This window comes from Pipistrellus hanaki (assembly GCF_964339955.1).
Source record: "Pipistrellus hanaki genome assembly, chromosome: 14".
NCBI classification, from domain to species: Eukaryota; Metazoa; Chordata; class Mammalia; order Chiroptera; family Vespertilionidae; genus Pipistrellus; species Pipistrellus hanaki.
This window is the reverse complement of record NC_140516.1, coordinates 26,659,476-26,674,069: the sequence shown is the minus strand read 5'-3', so window position 1 is coordinate 26,674,069 and position 14,594 is coordinate 26,659,476.

Below are 14,594 nucleotides of genomic sequence, written 5' to 3'. Positions count from 1 at the left end.
GATTCAAGTTAGGAATGAAATACTTATCGCAAACTAAGCCAAACAAAAACTAAGCACATTTTTTATAGCTCCAGGCTTACAAAGAGTTGTGAAATAAATTAAAAACCAGTAATCATAAAGCCATGTGGTTTAGATGGGGAATATGCTGACATAGTTAGAATACTGTAAATTAAATCCTGTGGTAGCAAAGCACTAAGAGATTTGGGTGAAGGAAAAAGATCTGGGAGAGGCTGTGTAGAGATGTGCAAGTGCAAGGAGGTAAAATTCTCCTTTTTCATCTAAAAACAATGTCTAATATTGGAAAATTAAGAATGAACTGCACACAAACTTCCAGGAGAGTCTGGGATAAAATTAGCTGGTGCTGGGCTTTGCAATATTGGGGGAGAGGGGAGCAGAGAACAAGTCTGTTTTATTATGAAATGTGTGGTACTGTTTACCACTTAAACCTGTATACATATTACTTGATAAAAATGAAATTATTTTAAGGAAAAGACAATGCTTTAGAATAATTTAAAAAAAACTAAAATATTTTTACCTAATAAAAGAGACAATTCCATAGAAATCATAAGGACATTATTACATAAGGACAGTAGGACCTGGTTCCACTATCTTTACTATCAGGAATCAAATATAAGTTTGTCTTTTTGACAAAACTAAGCTCAACAAAATTACAGAGTGAACCATTTTCCATTACCTTTGTTGTAAATTGAACACCTATAAGATCAAGATTTATGCATTCCCAAATTGTAAATTTGTTCTTTAAAAACGTTTTTTCTTCTATGCCCAGTGAGGGACCAATTTTATCCCCCAATTTATAAAAGAATGAGGCCCACAAATAATTACTGGAATAAATAAAAATAAGGCTGTTTCTTTGTTAATTCCAGAAAATTTGAGAACTTTAGGCTAAGCAAATATTTTAAAATTTAGAACTTATGATTTCTCCAGTTATAAATGACAAAATTTGAAATGTGAAAGAATGAATATCTACTGAAACTTGTTTATATCTTCACTCAGATTCTATCTGTTGCAAAACATATTATTAATTATGTTATCAGTATCTCTAAAGTCCAAAAATATAAATATAAATGTTCCAAATGTTGGAACAATTTTTTTAAATAATTTTGTGTATTTAGGAGGCAAAATTTATAAATTAAAGGCAATCAATAGCTGAAATGCTTTTTAATGGTTATTGCACCCCTATTAAAGGGCCATTCTATTCTATAAAGGGATATCATAAATCAAAATGTTTTTGAAATTAAACAGAATGGTCAATTCTTTCACAAGGTTTGACTTTATGATCAATGCAATCACAGTCCAAACCCCACCCACACTATATCTAACTCAATGCGTATCAATTAATATGCTTAATATAATGTTTATAATTAAATAAGTAACACATTTCTATGCACAGGAAAATGATTCACAATTGCCTCTAAAATGAAATAAGTAAAAATGATTCTACATAATTTAAAACACATAGAGAATCTCAAAATTATCACCAATCATATCATTTCAATTGTAAAACCTTTTTATTCATTCAAAATCTCTGCTTACTTCACACCCTCAACATTCCTATACAGAATAGCACATCTGCATATTATTACATTACTTAGGGATTCTCTTAATTATTTTGTACAATAATTAAGAGAATCCCTAAGTAATGTTGGTTGCATCAGAAACAATTGCTGATTTTCAAATACTCCAAAAATCAAGAAAATAGAGTTTAACATATTAAATCATGTAAAATTTATTTCAATTGGCAATAAAACACAAAGATGACACCTACAATGAGTGTCTATCCATATATAATAAATGTATTAGAAAGAAGTTATATCTAAAATGAAAAATTTAAATGTGATGGTTAAGAATAGACACTTCTCCAAAGAGTACTTAGAAATGGCCAATAGACATGAAAAAATAGTCAACATCACTAGTTATCAGAGTGATTCAAATGGAAACCACAATGAGAGAACACCTCATATCTGCCAGAATGTATACTACCATCAATAAATCAACAAACAGCAAGTGCTGGTGAGGATGTACACTGTTGGTGGGAATGTAGAACATTGCAGTCACTGTGCAAAACATTAAAAAAAATCTTAAAAACTAAAAATGAAACTGGCATTTGACCCAGCAATCCCACATCTTAGAATATATCCTAAGAATCCTGAAACACCATTTCAAAAGAATATATGCATTCCTTGCTGTTAGCTTCGAATGAAGGTTAATTTTCTAAAGTACAAATTTTTAAGATGTAAGTTACTCACAGAATATTTTTCCTTACATGATATTCTTCCACTGTCACCCCCTTTTTTTAACTTAAATAATAGGAGACTTTTGGAAATTTTATAATGTACTCTTGATAGCTTTTACATTTTGATTATTTGCGCTAAACTATGACTGCTTTAGGTTCATTACATGTTATGCAATTTTACCACAAGATGCTCTGCCAATAAGAATTTTTGTTAACACTTTAGGAACAGCTTTTTGTACAGTACAATCAGTTTTTCTAGAATATCCATTTATTTCCATTAGCCACATTATTTTCCTCTGAGAAAATATACACATGGTGTCAAAACAAGCCAAAGGAAAATCATTTGGGGGGGGTGGGGGCGGGAAATGAAAAAGGATCCCAAGTCAAATTTATAGAAAATATCCCTTTAACTTTTGGTTGAGAATATGTTTGTATATTTTCAGAAAATAACTCTGAGACCATCTGGATTCCTGTAACAGAGATGAATAGACAAAAGTGCTCCAGCTATGAAGACAGAAGAGAAACAGTTCAGATATGGAAGATGCTGACGATGCCTCATCATACCAAAAGACAGCAGCTGCGGGTTGCTGAAGGATGCCCAGGACCAAACCAGGACAGTTGGACCTGCATAACCACCATTTGTCCACCAACCAAATCTGAAATATCATGGCTGACATGTACACATAAGGAACTGTTTGACATTGAAATTGGGACTCAAAAGAAATGTTGGCCCAGAAAGGAACTCACTACAGACTGATTCATTTGCCTCTCAGCATAACCATTATGGCTTGTCTCAGTTTTGGTTCTTACAAGGGTATTTCTTGGATCACATGATCTCACACATCTAGAAGAAATAATGAACAACATAAACTGATGAACAAAAACAGATCCAGAGTAAGAGAAGCAGCGATCAGACTTTCATACCTCAGAGGGAAAGTAGGGGAGGGTGGGGTTAAGGGGAGAGATCAACCAAAGGACTTGTGTGCATGCAAATGGGCCTAGCCAGTGGCCATGGACAACAGGGGGGTGGGGCCATCTGTGAGGAGGGGTTTGGGATGGGAATGGGGAGATGAGGACAATTATGTGATACCTTAATCAATAAAATTAAAAAAAAGAATATATGCATTCCTATGTTCATAGTAGCACAATTTATAATAGCTGAGATCTGGAAATAGTCCAAGTACCCATCAGTGAATGAGTGGATAAAAAAGCTGTGGTACATTATACAATGGAATTATATGACACTATAAAAAAAATTCTTACCATTTGAGACAGCATGAATGGATCTGGAGATCATACTGGTAAGTGAAATAAGCCAGCCAGAGAAAGAAAACTAGCACATGATCTCACTTATATGTGGAATCTAACGAATAAATTAACTGATGAACAAAATAAGCCCAGAAACATGGAAGCATGGAACAGACTGACAGATCTCAGAAGTAGGAGGGATGAGGGGAAGAGATTAACCAAGGAACTTGCATGCATAAATGCATAGATCATATACACAGATATAAAATAGTGTGGCGAAAGCCTAGGATGGGGCATGAGCTGGGTAGAGAGGAAAAATGAGGGATATCTAAAAAATTCTCAACAATAAGAATAAAGAGCAAGAAATGAAACTTAAGTCGGATATAAACCTGGCCATTCAAAAATGATAGAATCAGTAAAAATGTTCTACTGAGCACAAAATATAGGGGAAATAATAGACTTCTGTATTAATTTTAAGGATTTCGGAAACCACTTATTACTATCAGCACATCTTTTCATTATTCTTAACTGGATGAAAACATTTTGTATCTTCTAGGTTTCTCATTTTAAGAAAAGGTGCACCCAGAAATGTTAGGGTCACAAATTTTCTTTCTCCCCATATTTTTTTTTCTAAAGGAGTATTTCCATCATACATTATTCTCCATAATTTCACTCCCAACTCTCCCCAATATATTAATGAGAACCTGACAGCATCATTAGATAAGTCAGTGTTTTTTTAACTCAAGCATTTCTGAGTATAGGAAGTTATAAACAAAAAGCCTAAAAATAGTTCCCATCCATTTTAATATTTGCTTATGTAGAAATGATATCTATTACTTTTAGAGAGCTGAGGGAAGATACAATAATGCTCCCTAACATTAAGCTAAGTGCATAATGTAGACAATATGTTCGAATATAATCTGGAAAATGTAGTTAGGTTGCCAGGACAAAGGAAGTTCATCTCCCTCAAAAAAAAAAAAAAGGAAAAAAAAAGAAAAAGAAAGACACTTGAGACAACTGGGAATGGACAGCTCAGTTCAATCATAAAATGTAATTATTTCTCAGGCTCTTTTATACATAGGAAAAGCTTATCATATTGTAAAATAGTCTGAAGAAATAAAATATTTGTCAGTGATGAGAGACACTATCACTTGGCTTAACAAATTAGCCTCAGGCTCAGGAGATGGTTTAAGACAAGAGGAGCACAATTAGAACTAGCCAGCACCCCTGCTGAGTGGTGGCAGCCCTGACACTGTCAGGGGGCACCTAGGAGTTGATCATCCATGCAGTCAAGCCCTCTCAGGCATCCTCCTCTAGAGCCACATGACCAGAACAATTTTTGGACTAAATAAAAATAATCCAAGGCACCAAATGTTCTGGGATTGTCTTCTTCACACTGGTCAACTATTCAAATTCATAGGAATTTTTAGTAACTAATTATTATTATATAGACATGAGTGTTTTTAATACATGTTTATTGATTTCAGAGAGGAATTGAGAGGGAGAGAGAGATAGAAACATCAATGATAAGAGAGAATCATTAATTGGCTGCCTTCTGCACAACCCCCCCTACTAGGGATCAAGCCTGCAATCCAGGCATGTACCCTTGACTGGAATCAAACCCAGGACCCTTTAGTCCACAGGCCAGTGCTACATTAGAGCCAAACCAGCTTCAGCTAGAAATGAGTTTTGATATAGTCTGTTGAGAGGAGTATATACTTTCCACTTCAATATTCTCTCTTCAACTTCAGATGTTTTCCTGGTAGTTTACTAAGGTATACGCTGAGCAATCATTCTTTGTCTGAATAAGCTTCTATCAGTATCATCAACACTAAAAAGAGGTTCCCACTAACTAGCCAATCTATTTTATGCATTCCCCTAACTCCTCTGGCATAAAATCGTTCTTTCAGGTCTCAAATAATACAAGGGGGGATATTTTAAAGAAATGGGAAGATGGATGAACAAGCACCTACTATATAGCTAGTGAGGGCCAAAGCCTGCTACATAAGCTACTTCTGAAGTGTATTAGAGTCTTGAAAGGGAGATATGAGAGGTAAATGTGGCATTACAGGCCAATCAGCTGGTAGGAATCAGCACAACATCAAATACAGGTTTCCTAAGTCCAGAGCCCATGCTCTCTTGATTATGTCATACTGCCCTTTCCCTTCACATCTTCTCTGCCTCTGAAAGAAAAGTTTGTGTGTATACTGTGGCACATTAAGGTTTGAACATATGCTGTCAAGTATTCTCTTCCATTAACACACACATCACTGGCAGTCCTAACAAGGAGTTTAAACATAATTAGCTTGGTCCAAAATGATTGGGATAAAAACAACATTTATGCCTCACTGTGTTGTGGAGCCAACAAATCTACATCCTCTGAAAAGTTAAACAAAAACTATATGAATGTATGCAGGTATCTAGGTAGCTATGCATTTGTCTATGCTTAAGGACTGTCTGGTTGTTTTTAAAGACTTAGAATTGCACAGTGATAGCTATTTCTCCCCAGATATGTCTCTATTCTTTATTTTCAGTAAAGGCAAGATACTGGAACACATTCCTAGATATCTAAAAATGAGATGATATTTGTAAAGTTCCGTGGGCTGGGAGTAAATGTATTAAAATGTTAATATTACTCCATACATCTTCAGGCAGGATCTCAAACATTTGATATTATTGATGAATATATATTTGACTTTCAATTATTGCATGCTCTAGTGTTAGACATAATAACACTATGATTGAATATATTTAATGATATCTTTGAAAGAGGGCAAGTTTTGAAAAATTATTGCATGGTTATTTCAAAGAGTACCTTTGAAACTGCATTTTGGGACTGCTTCTTAAAACTCAAACACTGGAGTGTAGCTCTCCATTTCTCGGAAGTTAATTATTCATATGTTGGCCTGCATGTCATCTTGACCCATAGCCAAAAACTAACTCAGGAAAATGTAAAGATAACAGGACTCCAGAGGATAGATATAGGCCAAGGTTAGAGTGTTTGTCATATCCTACATTCACCTAGGGAGGTTTGCTTTATATTTAACTATGTTCCAATTTTTTTTACAAGAATTATAGATTCCAGTTTCCTTTTTTAACCTGACATAAGCACAAGTTGAAACAGTGAATAAGTTATCCCAATGTTCTGAAAATAATTGAAATGCACTTTCTGTCCCTTTGTGGAATATAACCAAGAATCTGAAATGCTGCATTAAAATTTTAACCTCTTTGAGTTTGAGACAAATACGTATGAAATAAAGCCAAACAACAAATATACCCCCAACAAACAAAATATCCTCATTTAGCATCATTTTATGAGTATATTTATAGCCATAAAAAGTATCATGTGTTTGTTATGACTCAGCTATTAAAATAGAGAAATAAGAAAACTTGGGGATAAAGAAGGTATCAAAACATCAACCTTTTTATCACCAACTGTATCCCTGACACAAAAAGGTCTATATATTTTTAAAGTATTAAATGCATAGGGAGATTCATCTGTGAGACTCCGTGGAACATAGGACAGTAAAGATGGGCAGTGGGCAGGAGTTCTGATCAATTTAAACCACTATCTCTTCGTTTGTTGAACTTATATTCGATTCTATCAACTATACAACTATGAAAATAGATTATATTCCTCTACATGTACCCATGTTCACACCAAAAAAAAAAAAAAGTGAACAAAATTTTTTTCATAGAGTTGAGTTTTTAGGGTTCAGTTGGGCTGATGAATTATTGCATATAAAGTATTCAGCACTTTGTTTTCAGCTTCCGTTTCTCTGCATTCTGTAAAGGTAATTGTTGGGACATCTCACCTGAAAACATGAGATCATCTGCTAGTGGATAAGTCAAGTCTGTTAAATCCCCTCTGGCAATGCTAACAGTTGTCTTGAATTGAAATGCAAATAAAAAAATGTTTCCTTGCTGCAGTAGCTTTGACAAGACACCTACAATGCATCAAGACCTTTGTCCCTAGAAGTTTAAGAGAAAAGAAGCCAAGTATCAATAGAAAGCTTTTTGCCCATGAAGTACACTCAAAATCAACCTCTGTAGTAAAGTCTCAGCTCCTCTTTCCTCATTCCTACCTCTTCTCCACCCTTGTATAGTTTCTTGGCCATTTTCCTTTGCTAAATTCTGCATCTGATTTTTCCCATAAATTGACTTACAAGTAGGTCTAGTTGGGGGAATCAGCTAGTCATTATGTTTCCTTCTCTCTCCCATTGCCCTGGGTCTGTCCACAGCTGCTCTGGACCCAGGCTATAAGGAACTTGCCACAAGTGCAAGGCAAATCAATCTCCCAATTGGCATTACAAATCAGCTTCAAGCTCTCCTGTCTCTGTACCACAGGCCATACCTTACACAGGCTCATGCCTGCATTATATGATCTTTACACATTTTAGCTTTCTTGAGGTGTGATTGACAAATAGCAATTGTATATATTTAAGGTTCAGAGCTTGATGGTTTGGTAAATATATACTCTGTGAAATAATCATCACAATCAAGTAATTAACATACACTTCACTTCATATAGCTACCATTTTCTGTGTGTGTGTGTGTGTGTTGAAAGAAAGAGAGAGAGAGAGAGAGAGAGAGAGAGAGAGAGAGAGAGAGAGAGAGAGAAAACACTTAAGATGTACCTTCCTAGCAATTTTCAACTACACATATGGTATTACAATTAAAGTCACCATGTTATATATCTCATTCATGTTGTAATACTGTGAGGAGAAGAATATGCCATCCCCAAATGTGCCATTTCGGCATGTGGATTGCTTTGAGCTGAAGGCAGTTAAGACCCAGCAGTCTCAGGAAAAGCCTTTACTTCTCTCCTTACATCCTAGAGGAGTTTAGCCATATCTCTTCCTGGTGCAATAGATACCTGTGTGTTTGTTTGTTTGCTTGCTGCTTTGTTTGTTTTAATATCAGAAAGACTTGTCTGCATGGCTTTATAAACAGTTGTTCACCAAGCATTTACAGCTCAGGGTGGTTTATAAGCCTCAACTGCCTGACTGCCTTTGAGTCTCATTCTGTAGGCCTCTTGCACATGAGAAATTAAATTTGTTTTTCTCCTGCTAACCATTCTTATGCCTAACTTAATTATTAGCCAGAAAAATAAAACATAGAAGGGGGAAATGTTTTTCCTCTCCAACTGAAATTTGTGCTCTTTTACTAACACCTCCCTTTTCTACTAAGAATCTACCATGGGAGCCACCATTCTACTCTCCGATTCAAAGAATCTGACTAGGTTAGTTTCTTTATTTAAATAATATTTTTATTGATTTTTAAATATATATTTTATTGATTTTTTTTACAGAGAGGAAAGGAGGGGATAGAGAGTTAGAAACATCATATGAGAGAGAAACTGGGGTTGTGCCTGCAACCAAGGTACATGCCCTTGACCAGAATTGAAACAGGGACTCGAGTCCTCTGGCTGACGCCCTAATCTACTGATCCAAACTGACTAGGGCAGATTAGTTTCTATATATAAGTGAGATCATGCAGTATTTCTTTTCTGGCTTATTTCATTTAGCATAATGACCTCCACGTTTATGCATATTGATATTTTCTTAAGAATATTTTATTGTATGTATACATCTTCTTTATGAATGTGTACACATTTCTTTATGAATGTGTCCATTAAAGGATATCTAGATTATTTCCATTTATTGTCTATTGTGAATAATGCTGCAGTGAACATGGGCATGTAGGTATCTCTCTAAGATATTGATTTCATATCCTTTGGATCAATTTTCAGAAGTGGGATTCCTAAAAGTATACAGTATTTACATATACCATTTACAGTAACCTAGAGTAATTATGATATTATGATATTAAAATATGATATTAAAATCATTGTAAAAATATAATTCAACTTTTACAAGATCAATAATATATTCTTCCCTCATTACAACAAATAGACATCAATTTTTTAATGCTCAAAGTCACTAGTCATCAGAGATGCAAATTAACATGACAAAGAGGTATCACACACCTGTCAGAATAGCTACCATCAACAAATCAATAAGTGCTGGCGAGGATGTAGAGAAAAGGGAACCCTAGTACACTACTGGTGAGAACGCAGTTTGGTGCAGCCACTAGGAAAAACAGGATGGAGTTTCTTTAAAAAAATTTTAAATGGAACTGCCATTTGACCCAGTGATCCTACTTCTAGGAATATGTCCTAGGAAATCCAAAACAGCTATCAGAAAGACTATATGCATCCCTATGTTCATAGCAGCACAACTAATAATAGCTAAAATCTAGAAATAGTCCAGGTACCCACTAGTAGATGAGCGAATAAAAAAGTTTTGTTACATTTATACCACGTAATATTATGCAGCAATAAAAAAGAAGAAGAAAAAAATGAAGACTTTCTTATCCTTTGAGACAGCAAGGAGGAACTTGGAGAGTGTATTATGCTAAGCAAAACAAGCCAGTCAGGAAAAAGAGAAGTATTACATATTTCCCTCATCTGTGGAATCTAATGAACAAAATAAAATGATGAATAGATCCAGAGACAGAAACATGGAACAGTCTGATGACTCACAGAGGGAAGGTGCGGGTGGGTGGGTGGGAAGAGATCAACCAAAGAACTTATATGCACATATGCATAACCCATGGACACAGACAATAGGGTGGTGGAAGCCTGGGGTGAAGAGTGGCAGCAGGCTAGAAGGAGTCAATGTTGGAGAAAAAAAAAAAAGACATCTATAATACTGCCAACAATAAAGATATTTTCTTTTAAAAATTAAATCAGTAAACTTGCCTACTTTCTTTTTAATACCAAAGTAAAAACTGCACATTCTCATGTATCAGTGCTGAGCATGCAAATTTGTATAAACCTTTTTGAAGGCAAATGTGCCTATATCAAAAATAGAAGTATTTATTAATTACCTCCTAATTTAAAATTAACCAATGAGTATATTTATAGAGAAAACACCCCACAAAAATGATAAAGTATAAATTACCATCAATAGTGGGACTGTTTGAAAATGATGGTGCCCTTGGCGGTCCCAGACCTGTCTCTGGCTTCAATGGTGTTTGGAGGGAACAGACCCAGGGACGCCCATTCTTCCAGCTCTGGCCACTCCCCAGCGTCTTATCCAGTCCCAGCCTTCAGAACCACCTCCAAGACCAGCCAACACACTGTTGTTTTTCTACCTTAACTCTTTATTGCCGAAAAACAATGAACTCACAAATTAGTCCAAATTTTTTCCCCAAGGTGGAGGCTGTGGGCCTCATACACCTACCTCTCTTGGCTTCCATTTCCCTTGGACAATGAGGCTCTGAAAGGTGTGGGCCACTTCCTCGAGAGTTGGCTGAGAAGAAGCACAAGGGCACTGAGCATATCTTAAAGTGGCAAAATGAGGAGCTGAAGCCTTCCCAGGATGAGGGGGTAAAACTCAGGACACCATGGAAGCTGCCACAGAACCTGCAGGCCCTTTGGGAGCTGCAAGCCCTGGTTCTACCCACACAGACCCTCATCTCGGTGACTTCCGGGAGAACCACTTCCTGGGTGAGCAGGTGAAAGCCATCAAGAAGATGGGCAACACCTGGCTCACCTCGACAGGCTGGCCAAGCCCCCAGGCTGGGCTGAGTATCTCTTTGAAAGGCTCTCCCCCAAACTACTAGCCATTGTCTTTGAGCCTCTCCCCCAAACTACCAGCCATTCTTTTAACCACACTGAAGCCATCCCCTACATTGGATCAAATAGAAACAATAAAGCTTTTTGCAGCCAAAAAAAGAAAAGGATAATATTATGATCATTTATTTTCTTCATACTGTTTTTTAAAACATTTTATAGTAATTTTAAAGTCCCCAATTCCTTTATCCTGTGCTGTGGTAGAAGGTGTCACCCTAACAAAGTATGAAATAGTCATTGTGAGTGATTACACTTAAGTGGGAATAATACCTTCTAGAATATTTCCAATCCATACCATCAATCACACAACATTTAAAAACACACATTTAAATGAAAACAGAATATTTGAAATTCTCATTGAACACAGCCGGAATTATGAAGGATAAGATATGCTTAAGCAGAGCCTAATTCGACAGCTTTGCCTGATTCTGACCACAATTTGGTGTCATTTTCAGATTTTACAGAAAAAAACTGAAACCATTGATAACATTGTCAAGACTGGTTCTGTTAACACTTCATCTTGTGAAATTCCTGAGTAAATTGATAATTAGAGCCTGAGGCTTTATCAATCTTGCTGAGCAAAATACCAGAAAGAATGGTAAATTAGTCATGCAACTGCCCTAAAGTGGATCTCTGGTAAAGACAAAGAAAGATGGGGAAAAGTTTTCTTTTTAATACTCCACTGGAGACCAGCATCCAGAATTGTAAAAATATATGAAGTGGTTGAAACTGATTCTATCACTTAATTTATTAGTGCTATGCCCCACATTTTTCTCTTCAGAACTTGGTTGTCTTTATCACATATGCCAAGTTGATAGCTTAATTAAAAATGGTGCTTTGCTCAGTTTGTCGATGTTTACCAAATGTGTTAACATTTGTTGTCAGTACTTGTTAATGTGGTAAAAGACGAGATATTTGGATTTAAGAATTTTCCTTCTCAGCCTAAAATTATTAAGAATTAAATCCAATACTTGCCAAAGTGCAGCCATACAAATACAAATAGAGAGAGAGAGCTGACTTACATGGCACTAATATTCACTACTGTGAATTAATTTTAGTTTCCCAAATTTTCAGTAATGGAGCAGAATTTTAAAATATCCACCTTGGCCTCTTACACTTTTAACAGTATTAAGGCATTCCAAGGCAAAATATTTGAACAAAATATTATGGTCCTTTTTAATGTATCTTCTCCATATAATGTAACTGATATTAGAGTAAATTTGGGTATAAGCTTGACTCTTTGCATATTCAATACTTTAGAGGCAAAGAAGCAAGTCAGTAAGTTACATTATCCTGTAACGTCAAAACATTTTCCCTTCAAGGTAGTATAAGGGAGCAGAAGCATAATTCTGTATTTACCCTATGATTATATTCTGCATTCAATTAACATAAACTTGCTTGATTGGGGGCTATTAAAATCTTTGCACATCAAATCAAGAGTATCAAAATAGAATATCCAACAAGTTAAATAATAGTGTGTGCAGATTGGTACAGCATTCCAGCTGCACTGACTTAACCAATGGACATTCCTTGAATAAGACTGGAATTCAACAGTAAAGATGCAGTGGCTCTTTGATGTTCCTTATCCCCTCTCTCTTTGATTTGTATGAGTTTTTTTTAAACCTTCTGTGTCATGGTGAGAAAACTTCTCCATCCACTGCCTTGGGCTTCTAGGCAGAAATAATAAGAAACAACAAGAGAGAAGCTGCTTTTATTCCTTGACTTTTCAGGATACACTGAAAAATTTTGCTTGGGATTTTCAGCCAAAGATATGTTATATATAATTTTAACCGCAATGAAATATATTTCATCCCCAAATAAAATCCATGTTCTATTAATAAGTAACGAGGAAGGAAGATATGTTATGCAGTTAAATAGAAATGTTTGTCTCACAATTTATATACATAATCAGAGGTAAATTCAGGTCTGGAGAATTTATACTATCCTAATTTGGGGTGTTATCTATAAGTAAAAGACTAAAGTTATAAAAGCAAATATAGGTATGAAATGAGTATTTATTTGAATGATAAAATAAATAATATTTTACAAATTAAATATAAGAAATACATATATGTGCCATAACCAGTTTGGCTCAGTGGATAGAGAGTCAGCCTGAGGACTGAAGGGTCCCATGTTCAATTCCAGTGAAGGGCATGTACCTTGGTTGCAGGCACATTCCCAATAGGAGTGGGCAGGAGGCAGCTGATCGATGATTTTCTCGCATCAAAGTTTCTAACTCTCTCTCCCTCTCCCTTCCTCTAGGTAAAAAAATCAGTAAAATGTATTTTTAAAAAATACACACATGTGATCATGTGAAGACATGACTAGGGCATCTATCAGGACTTGGGATGGGACCATGAGTACACAATAGAGATGTCAATCTTATGTAGAGTCCTTAAATACATACAACTGTGCTCATTCTTTTATTTGCCAGCTACCTTCATTAAAATAACCAAGTTGTACCTATTCAATTGTAAACATGATCAAAAGAAACATAACTTTTGAGAGCTTAGTCCTACCTATTAAACTATCACACAGATGGCCTTTGTGGTTTGTTGTTTATCATTAATTTGATACAGAGGTTATTCTGATACACTGAATAACATTCCATAATTATTTAATGTATTATTAATTCAACTTAAATATATTTCCCATAGTCATTATCAAAGGAATAATTACATTTGGAGTCTATGTACTGAATGTGGCTGTAGGTGTAACTATAGTAATAAATCACCTAAATAACTACTTTTATTAGATTAGAATTTAGGAAACAGAGATATCTCTTTTAGGTTATTTCAGGTACTAATAAAGTGCAGGCTTATTAGATTACTATGGTAGTGATCTAATAACTTGAGTGAGGCAAGGAATTTTTGGATACATATACATATAAGCATGTACAATTTTGGCATGTTAGAAAATACATGGATTTGGTTAAATGTAAATCTTGTAGAATTTTTATGTATGTTTTCTATTTAATAAAACTCAATTTCCCATATTGATTTGCCAACATTAGCTTGCTTTAAAGAAATGATGTAAGTTAAACTTCTATTTGACTTGATCACAAATCCTAAACATGAACATCATAAATCTCTGAATAGCTTTTCCCTTTCAATGTAGCATAACTCAAACTCAATAAAACCTTTTAAAATGTATATTCTTAAGTCTTACTTATAAGTTGCATACAAGAGTATGTAATAATGACATAGCCAAATAGTTTATACCTAGGTTTGTTTCTGTTGTAAATAATCTATTTAATTGTTTTAAATAAGTTTTTATCGATTTCAGAGAGAGGTGGAGTAAGATTGAGCCCACAACCCAGGCATGTGCTGCTTCCTAACTCTCAGAATAGTAACCAAATGGGAAGGTAAATCCAGTCCCTATTATTCTATTTTAGCCAAAGAGAGTGTTCATATCAAGATGTTTTAAAATATTTCTGTTGTAAGGACAGAAAAC